This window comes from Aquarana catesbeiana, linkage group LG11 (assembly GCF_042186555.1).
Source record: "Aquarana catesbeiana isolate 2022-GZ linkage group LG11, ASM4218655v1, whole genome shotgun sequence".
In the NCBI taxonomy this organism is placed as follows: Eukaryota; Metazoa; Chordata; class Amphibia; order Anura; family Ranidae; genus Aquarana; species Aquarana catesbeiana.
The window spans coordinates 24,696,402-24,706,190 of NC_133334.1; the positions used below are offsets into that span (position 1 = coordinate 24,696,402).

The 9,789-nt window shown below is 48.1% G+C and overlaps 1 protein-coding gene across 1 annotated transcript in view; it reads left to right on the top strand.

Moving 5' to 3' along the window:
• Positions 1–322: 322 nt before the first annotated feature.
• The window catches only part of EIF4G2 (eukaryotic translation initiation factor 4 gamma 2), a gene marked incomplete in the record, with an annotated part of 28,859 nt that continues 19,392 nt past the window's right edge, over positions 323–9,789 (top strand). The window contains 1 exon segment of the mRNA XM_073604080.1: positions 323–557.

Sequence of the window (9,789 nt, forward strand, 5' to 3'; positions counted from 1 at the left end):
AGGAATGGCCCCAGCCTTTCCCCTTCGCAGGGCCCATTCCTGCCCCCCGTGGGAGGGTCTCCATCAACCCCCCACTATGAGGGGGACCCCCCATCTCTCCCCCACATACAGAGCCCAGGCAGCTCCTACGCCATCAGCGTACACTACCCTCCTTCGTGAATAGCGCTGCTGCACTGCGGCTGTGCTACGCCTCAACCCAACCCTGCTCCCCGGGGCCCCGCCCCCTCCGCCGCCCCCCATTGGCCGCCCTCTTCCGCCGGCCACGTCCATCAGCCATTTACAGAGCGGTGATTGGGCGGAGCGGCCGCATTCGTCTAGCAGCAGGTTGGGCTGAGCTGTGTGATAAAGGCGGCCCTGTGTGTTTTCCCCGGGAGTCGCCGCAGAAGGACGGAGAGGGGACCCCGACCGCTCCGCACCGTACAGCCCCGGCCCGACGTCCTCTCCGTGTATAGTCCTCCCCCTTCCCCCCCAGTCTTCTCCCCTCCCTTCCCCCCCTTTTTCTTCTTCTCCGGGACAGACGCCGCGCTCCACAACACACTGCCGTCCCTCCGGGAGAGGTGAGCTGACAAGATGGCCGACCGCTTCCACAAAATGGCGGCCGCCGCCGGTCTGTGAGGAGGTGGGGGGGGGAGACACTACGGATCATAGGAGGGAGGGGGGACACGGCTCTGCTGGGGGTTGTAGTCCCTCTCCTAACACATTGTACTGGGAGCATTCACTGCGGGTGGACTACATTACCCAGCATGCCTCACCCATCACCACAACGGCCGGGGATTCTGGGAGTTGTAGTCCATCTACAGCTATAGAGACCAGCAGTGTGTGTGGGAGAGGGACTACATCTCCCAGCATGCCTCTGTGCGCCATGGACTGGACGCTGATGAGCTGGGAAATGTAGTCCACCAACCGAGACAAAGGGCGTCCATTATTATGGGTGGAGATCTATAGTGTGGGGATTCTGGGCGTTGTAGTCCACCAACTGCTACAAAGACTGCATTGTGTGTGTGTGTGTAGGAGGGGGGCATGCCTCACCTATCCATAGAGCAGCAGGGGATTCTGGGTAATGTAGTCCACCAACTGCTACAGAGACTGCATTGTGTGTGTAGGAGGACTACATCTCCCAGCATGCCTATCCCATCCATAGAACAGCAGGGAATTCTGGGTATTGTAGTCTCTCTACAGCTATAGAGACCAGCACTGTGTGTAGAGGGACTACATCTCCCAGCATGCCTCTGTGCTCTGTAGACTGGATGCTGATGAGCTGGGAATTCTGGGTATTGTAGTCCACCAACTGCTATGGAGACTGCATTGTGTGTAGGAGGGCTCACTCGTCCATAGAACAGGGAATTCTGGGGATTGTAGTCCATATACAGCTATAGAGACCAGCACTGTGTGTAGGAGGGGGACTACATTACCCAGCGTGTCTCTGTGCTCTGTTGAATGGCTACTGATGAGCTGGGAAATGTAGTCCACCAACTGAGACAAAGGGCGTCCAGTATTATGGGTGGGGATCTCTAGTACGGGAATGCTGGGTGTTGTAGTACACCAACTGCTAGAGAGACTGCATTCTGTTGAGGACTACATCTCCCAGCATGCCTCGCCTATCCATAGAACAGCTGGGTATTGTAGTCCATCTACAGCTATAGAGACCAGCACTGTGTAGGAGAGGGACTACATCACCCAGCATGCCTCTGCTCTGTAGAATGGGCTGGGTAATGTAGTCCACCAACTGAAACCGAGACAAAGGGCGTCCAGTATTATGGGTGGAGATCTCTTGTGTGGGAATGCTGGGTGTTGTAGTCCACCAACTGCTAGAGAGACTGCATTCTGTTGAGGACTACATCTCCCAGCATGCCTCGTCCGTCCATAGAACTGCTGGGTAGTGTAGTCCACCAACTGATGCAGAGCATCCAGTGATGTATATTATGGGGATTCTGGTCATTGTAGTGTGTGGAGAGGACTACATCTCCCAGCATGCCTCGCCCGTCCATAGAACAGCAGGGAGTTCTGGGTATTGTAGTCCATTTACAGCTATAGAGACCAGCACTGTGTGTAGAAGGGACTACATCTCCCAGCATGCCTCTGTGCTCTGTAGAATGGCTGCTGGTGGGCCTGGGAAATGTAGGCCACCAACTGAGACAAAGGGCGTCCAGTATTATGGGTGGAGATCTGTAGTGTGGGGGTTCTGGGTATTGTAGTCCACCAACTGCTATAGAGACTGCATTGTGTGTAGGAGGGCTCACTTGTCCACAGAACTGGGAATTCTGGGTATTGTAGTCCACCAACTGCTATGGAGACTGCATTGTGTGTAGGAGGACTCTCACTTGTCCATAGAACTGGGCATTCTGGGTATTGTAGTCCATATACAGCTATAGAGACCGGCCCTGTGTACAGGAGAGGGACTACATTACCCAGCGTGTCTCTGTGCTCTGTAGAATGGGCTGGGACTGCTGGGTAATGTAGTTCACCATCTGCTATAGAGACTGCATTGTGTGTGGGAAAACTACATCTCCCAGCATGCCTCACCCGTCCATAGAACAGCAGGGAGTTCTGGGTCTTGTAGTCCATATACAGCTAGAGAGACCAGCCCTGTGTGTAGAAGGGACTAAATCTCCCAGCATGCCTCTGTGCTCTGTAGAATGGCCTCTGGTGGGCTGGGAAATGTAGTCCCCCAACTGAAATCGAGACAAAGGGCATACAGAATTGAGTGGGAATTCTGGGTATTGTAGTCCACCAACTGCTATGAGACTGCTGTGTGCGCTCACTCATCAATATGAACAGCTGGGTATTGTAGTTCATATACAGCTATAGAAACCAGTAGGAGAGGGACTACATGACCCAGCATGCCTATGGGCTGGGACTGCTGGGTAATGTAGTTCACCAACTGCTACACCACATCCAGTGATGTATATTATGGGGATTCTGGTCATTGTAGTCCACCGTCCTGCTATTAGACTAATACTGTGGGTAGGACTACATCTCCCAGCATGCCTCGCCCTTCCTTAGAGCGGCTGGGAATTCTGGGTATTGTAGTTTATCTACAGCTATAGAGACCAGTACTGTGTAGAAGGGACTACATCTCCCAGCATGTTTCTGTAGAATGGTCAGTGGTGAGCTGTGAATGTTGGGAAATGTAGTCCACCAACTGATATAGAGACAAAGGGCAGCCAGTATTATGGATGGAGATGTAGTGTGGGAATTCTGGGTATTGTAGTCCACCGACTGCTGTGTGTGTTTGTGGAGAAGACTACATCTCCCAGCATGCCTTGCCTATCCATAGAACAGCTGGATATTGTAGTTCATATATCAGTATTGTGTGAAGGAGTGGGACTACATTAGCCAGCATGCCTCTGTGCTCTCTAGAATGACCACAGTGGTCCACCAACTGCCATAGAGACACGGAGCATCCAGTGATGTATACAGAGTTTTAGGATATGGGAATTCTGGGTTTTGTATTTCACCAACAGCTAAGGAGACTTGGGCTGTGTGTAGAAGGACTACATTTCCCAGCATTCTCTGCTGTATAGAACCACCACTGATGAGCTGGGAAATGTAGTCCACCAACTGATAGAGACAAAGGGCAGCCAGTATTATGGATGGAGATATAGTGTGGGAATTCTGGGTATTGTAGTCCACCAACTGATGAGACTGCATTGTGTGTGGAGGAGGACTACATCTCCCAGCATGCCTTGCCCATCCATAGAATGGCTGGGAATTCTGGGTATTGTCCATCTACAGCTATAGAGACCAGCACTGTGTAGGACTACATTACCCAGCATGCCTCTGTGCTCTATAGAATGGGCTGGGAAATGTAGTTCACCAACTGCTACAGAGCATCCAGTGACGTGTATTGTGGGGATTCTGGTCATTGTAGTCCATCTGCTATTAGACCAGCACTGTGTGTAGGAGGGGGGACTACATCTTCTGGCATCGCCCGTCCATAGAACAGCTGGGTATTGTAGTTCATATACAGCTATAGAAACCAGTATTGTGTGAAGGAGGGAGAGGGACTACATGACCCAGCATGCCTCTGTGCTCTATAGAATGGCCACTGTGGTCCACCAACTGCCATAGAGACACGGAGCATCCAGTGATGTATACAGAGTTGTAGAATATGGGAATTCTGGGTATTACACCAACAGCTAAGGAGACTTGGGCTCTGTGTAGGACTACATTTCCCAGCATTCCCCTCTGATCTACAGACCACCAATGGAGTCCCGCTCCCATACACAACATTGGTCTCAGCAGTTGGTGGACTACATTTCCCAGCATTCCTCTCTGCTGTATAGAACCACCACTGATGAGCTGGGGATGCTGGGAAATGTAGTCTACACACTGCTATAGAGACCGGTTCTGTGTGTAGGAGTGGGACTACATTTCCCAGCATTCCTCTCTCTATAGTATAGCCACTGAGCCCCACTCCTACACATTGTACTGGTCTCTATAGTAGATTACCCAGCATTCCTCTGATCTACAGACCAGCCACTGCTCTGCTGGGAATTCTGGGTAATGGTAGTCCCACTCCTACACACTGGATTGATCTCTCTCCAGCACTTGGTGCACTACATCGCCCAGCATTCCCAGCTCATCAGTGGCTGGTCTATAGATCAGAGGAATGATGGGTAATGTAGTCCACCAACTGCTATACAGGGTCAGAGCTTCCAGTTATGGGAATTTTGGGTATTGTAGTCCTATTCTTACCCACAGCCCCAGCTCTCTAACTGTGGGTGGACTACAATTCCCAGCATTCCTCTGGCTGCTCCTTCTATATAGAATTATGAGTGGACTACGATTCCCAGTATTTCTATAGGATTCTTACACCTCCTGGCTGCTCTGTCTCTATAATTGTGGGTGGACTACAATTCCCAGCAAGCCAAGCAGTTATCACACCTATCGGTGTCTATTTTATATTACAGGGAGGGATGCTGGGAAATGTTGTCCTGATCTGTTGGTGGACTGTGTAGAGGACTGACTGCTGTGTATAAATGGCGGTTGGTGAAGTAGAATTTCTATGAGAACCTCACACAGTATTGGCTGCTCTGAGATAATGGCAGTTGGAAGGACTACAACTCCCAGAATTCCTATTAGAACGGTAAACCTTACTGGCTGCCCTGTCTATAGAACTGTTGGGAGGACTACAATTCCCAGCGTTCCAATAAATCTGTATACAGTACACACTGCCCCTGTGTCTCTATGGCTGTTGGGAGGAAAATGTTCAGCATTCCTAATATACAGAACTGCATACAATACAATCTGCTCGGTGTTGGTGGACTACAATGCCCAGCATTCCTTGTGGTTATATAGAATGATGGATGAGCTGTAGTTGGTTGCTGGAGGGCAATACTCAACATTCCTATTGTATAGAATTACACTAAACATTGTATAGGTGGACTACATGTCCCAGGATTCCTAGCTCACCAGTGGCTGTTCTGTAGCTCAGAGGCATGCTGGGAAATGTAGTGCTTTTACTGCCCACAGCCCAGGTCTTTATAGCTGTTGGTGGACTAAGGCATTCCTGTAGTCCAGAGGTGTATAATGAGATCCTATAGGAATGCTGGGAATTGTAGTCCACCCATTATTGTATAGACACCAAGCAGCCAGAGGTGTATATAATGAGATCCTATAGGAATGCTGGGAATTGTAGTCCACCCATGATTGTATAGACACTGAGCAGCCAGAGGTGTATATAATGAGATCCTATAGGGGTGATGGTGAACCTTGGCACCCCAGACATGATAGAACTACATTTCCCATGATGCTCACACACTCTGTAGTGTAAATGAGCATCAGTTCCAAAAAAAATCTGGGGTGCCAAGGTTCGCCATTCCTGTCCTATAGGAATGCTGGGAGTTGTAGTCCACCCATAATTGTATAGACACTGAGCAGCCAGAGGTGTATAAAGAGATCCTATAGAAATGCTGGGAGTTTTAGTACATAGCTGTGTACGTGGCACAGCCAGGACTGTGTAGGGCTTTGGGAATTCTGGGTCTTGTAGTCCACTGAAAGAGATGCACAGCAACCAGTAATGGGATGTTGGGTAATGTAGTCAGAGGGCATCTGGTGGATAGTATAGGAATGCTGAGCATTGTTCATATAGGGCTCCACCCAGACCTGTATATAAGATGGTGATGGGAATTTTAGTGAGTCATTTTTTGTATTCTACTTCTTTTTTACACATTTCATATTACATGTTTATATAGATATACATTTTAATATAATAAAAAAATCTCTATATATTTTTAATATGAAATGTGTTTAAAAAAAATGTTTTACACATTTTATTTGCTTTATATTAAATTTATAGATTTCATTTTTTTTTTTTTTTATAGGTGGATAGTGGGGTGTCAGTTTTAGATTTGTGGGTGTTGTAGTTCACCAGTGGGGGGGGTATAATATATTCCAGGGGTTGGCAGCATTATAATCCACCAACAGCTACAGATGGGGGAGCAGCTGGATTTATGTGACGTTATTTGAAAGGCATGCTGGGTAATGTAGTCCAGACACACAGTAATCCGTCCAGTTAGATCCGCTCCTATTTTATATGGCTTGGGAGACAACAGCAGCTACAGACACAAAGACCAGATGTCTGCCTATGGAGGGGGGGGGGGGGGATTGATGGGACATGTAGTCCCCCCCCAGATACAATGCTGGACTTGTAGCTCCTCATCAGCTGTTGAGACTCTCTTCTAATCTCTGTAATATGGGACTGCCGGGCCCTGTATCCCCCTCCCCCACCGCCAATATGGAGGAGCTGTGATGGATTCCATGACATTGCAGAGGATTGTGGGTCCCGGAGCTCCCTCTATAGATCTTCATTGCTGAGGCCTCGTCTGCATCACACCACTCGGCTGAAATGTGTTCACATCTGGGATTTTTTATTTTGAGTGTGTAAATTTATTTTTTTATTATTTTCTTTTAAATTATATAATTTAAAAAAAAAAAATTTTCTTTATTGGGGGTGATTACAGAAATTTGTACCTAAGTGACAGAGGAGACCCGGATCTGTAGTTGGTTGCAGTGAAATGTGGATAGTCAGGACTTGCTGCACTTTTTTGGGCTTTAGGAGAACTATTCCCAATTACTGTAAATATAATGACTTTATAGATCTTTATATTTTGGAGTCTCTCCTTTCAACAGCTAAAGCGAGGAGTAGGCAACCTCGGCCCTCCATCTGTGGTGGAACTACAAGTCCCATGAGACATGGCGTGACTCCTAGAGGCATGATGGAATTTGTAGTCCGTTCCCCCCCCTACAGATGGAGTGCCGAGGTTTCCTAACCCTTAGCTAAAGGGGCCAAGAGGAACAAACCCTGATTATTTCTGGACATCTTATTGGTACCCCAACTGATTTGGGGGGGGGGGGGGGGCGTTCCTGGGGATTGTAGTTCCCCTCCAGCTCCAAAAACGAAGCAGCCCTCACTATGTACGTTATTATGCTCAGCGTATGTGCCTTTAGACCAGGGGTCTCACTGGCGGCCCTCCAGCTGTTGCAGAACTGCAAGTCCCATAAGGCATTGCAAGGCTGACAGTTACAAGCATGACCCCCACAGGCAGAGGAATGATGGGATTTGTAGGTTCAGCTGGAGGGCTGCCAGTTTGAGACCTCTGCTTTAGAAGGTCTAATCTTTGTCTAGACCAGGGATATGCAATTAGCAGACCTCCAGATGTTGCAGAACTACAAGTCCCATGAGGCATAGCAAGACTCTGACAGCCACAAGCATGACACCCAGAGGCAGAGGCATGATGGGACTTGTAGTTTTGCAACAGCTGGAGGTCCGCTAATTGCATATCCCTGGTCTAGACCAGTGATGGTGAACCTTGGCACCCCAGATGTTTTGGAACTACATTTCCCATGATGCTCATGCACTCTGCAGTGTAGTTGAGCATCATGGGAAATGTAGTTCCAAAACATCTGGGGTGCCAAGGTTCACCATCACTGGTCTAGAATACTGTGTGGGTCTGCAGTGTTCTTGTGTTCCCCCAATTTCTCAGGCATTTGGCCATTCCCATTGGCTTATGTATTTTAGGGACTTGGAGTGTTCCTAAACCCAGGACTCTGCATTCACAATATCTGATCTCCCACAGTACACAGAACATGGAAATGCAATTATTGTAGTAAATATAAACTGCTGAATACCTTTTCTCATCAGCAGTATATAGCAGTCTTGTGACTATCAGTGTCTGGTTAAAGCTTGTAGGGGTTTTTTCATTCTCCTGACTATCCTATGAGGTTGCAGGACTGACCATTTTCCCATGAACATGGATTGTCTTAATGAGGAAATCAAATTTTTTTTTTTTTTTTTTTTTTTCTGCAATTGTGGTTACAGGAAAGAAAATTGCATAATTTTATGGCTTACCGCACATGTATGGGTGACCGATGTTTGTGTGCTGAGTGCTCGCTATGAGACATCTCTTGGTCCATGCTAATGATTGGTAGCTCCCAATCATGTGATCACTGACAGACAATTAGTGGTCATATGATCAGACCCCAATAAAGGGACACCAAGGCTGGCTGGGTGGGATGGGTTCGAAGAACTTCTAAGTTTCATCTTTCTAATGCTTGTCCCTGTAGAAATAATAAGCTTGCTAGTCTATGGAGTGCAGGATTCCTCATACATCCCCCCTCCAGGTCCTCCTCCTCCTGTACATGTGCGGACATGCCACCTGGCAGAGCTTTTCAGTGTATTGCACATGTGCAGAAACGCCCGCAAAGATCTTCGGATGGGAAATCACACTTTTTTTTTTCATCCCACTGGACTGGTGCCTCCTGGAATGTGCTGTGGATATCCCAGGAGATGGCGGCTGTCCAATCAGAATCCTCCTCACCTGGGTGATACCAGGAAGTGGCTGCACAGAGAATTAAGATTTACCATTATTTAAATAAAAATGGCTGCCTGCGTGTGTAGGAGGGCGGAGGAGGCAGAGGAGGGGGGTCTACTTTAATATCCTATGTGGTACGATGGGTGGAGACCACCCATCTAACCCCCCCGCCCCCCCCCTTACACTGGGGGATTCATTGTATCCAGTATATAAGGACTGAACTCCTACCACAGCATCTTTTCATCCCCTGGACCCCTCCACCCCTCCTCAGATTCTATTACAGCCTTCCATTTGCCCTTCAGTCTGATCGATAAATCGTCTCCCAGACTTCTCTTTATTCCGCAATCTAACCTTCCACAAATCTGTTTACTTGGCTCTTATTGTGTTTTTTTTTTTTTTTTTATTTTGTTTTGTTTTGTTCTTTGTATCCACATTTCTCCAACACACTATTGGCACTTAGATTCTCATTGCAAGTTTTTGTAGCAGACCCCATTGGATGCAGTGTGGGGGGAGGGGGTCACCTATATACAGATGCTGATCATCCGATTACTAAACGGGCTCTTTGTTTTTTGCTTGCTGTAGTTCCCTTTTGTCCTTGTGTTTCTTTGTTTGGTGATGCAAATCTTTCCTTTGTGTGGAAGGATTAATGGATGTGCCGGTATCTAGGAGGACTTTTTTTTTTTTTCTCGTGATTTTGTTTATTGAAAAGCTGCAGTGTTTGTGTCCAGCCCCTGTAAGGAATATTGCCAATACCGTTATTACAGGTGGCATGAGCTGGCAGATTATAGCAATGCGGGCTGGTTATATATTTCGGGTTTGCCCGTCACCTCTGCCAAGTATTGAAGTGATGAGGAGATTCCAGGTGGAGGCGGCTCAGTTTCTGTCCCTCCCCAGCCTGAGCCGAGGCCTTTTCCCCGAGAACAAAGAGCGAGCCGGGCCTGAGAACTACTAGGCCTCAGCACCTCCTCCTCAC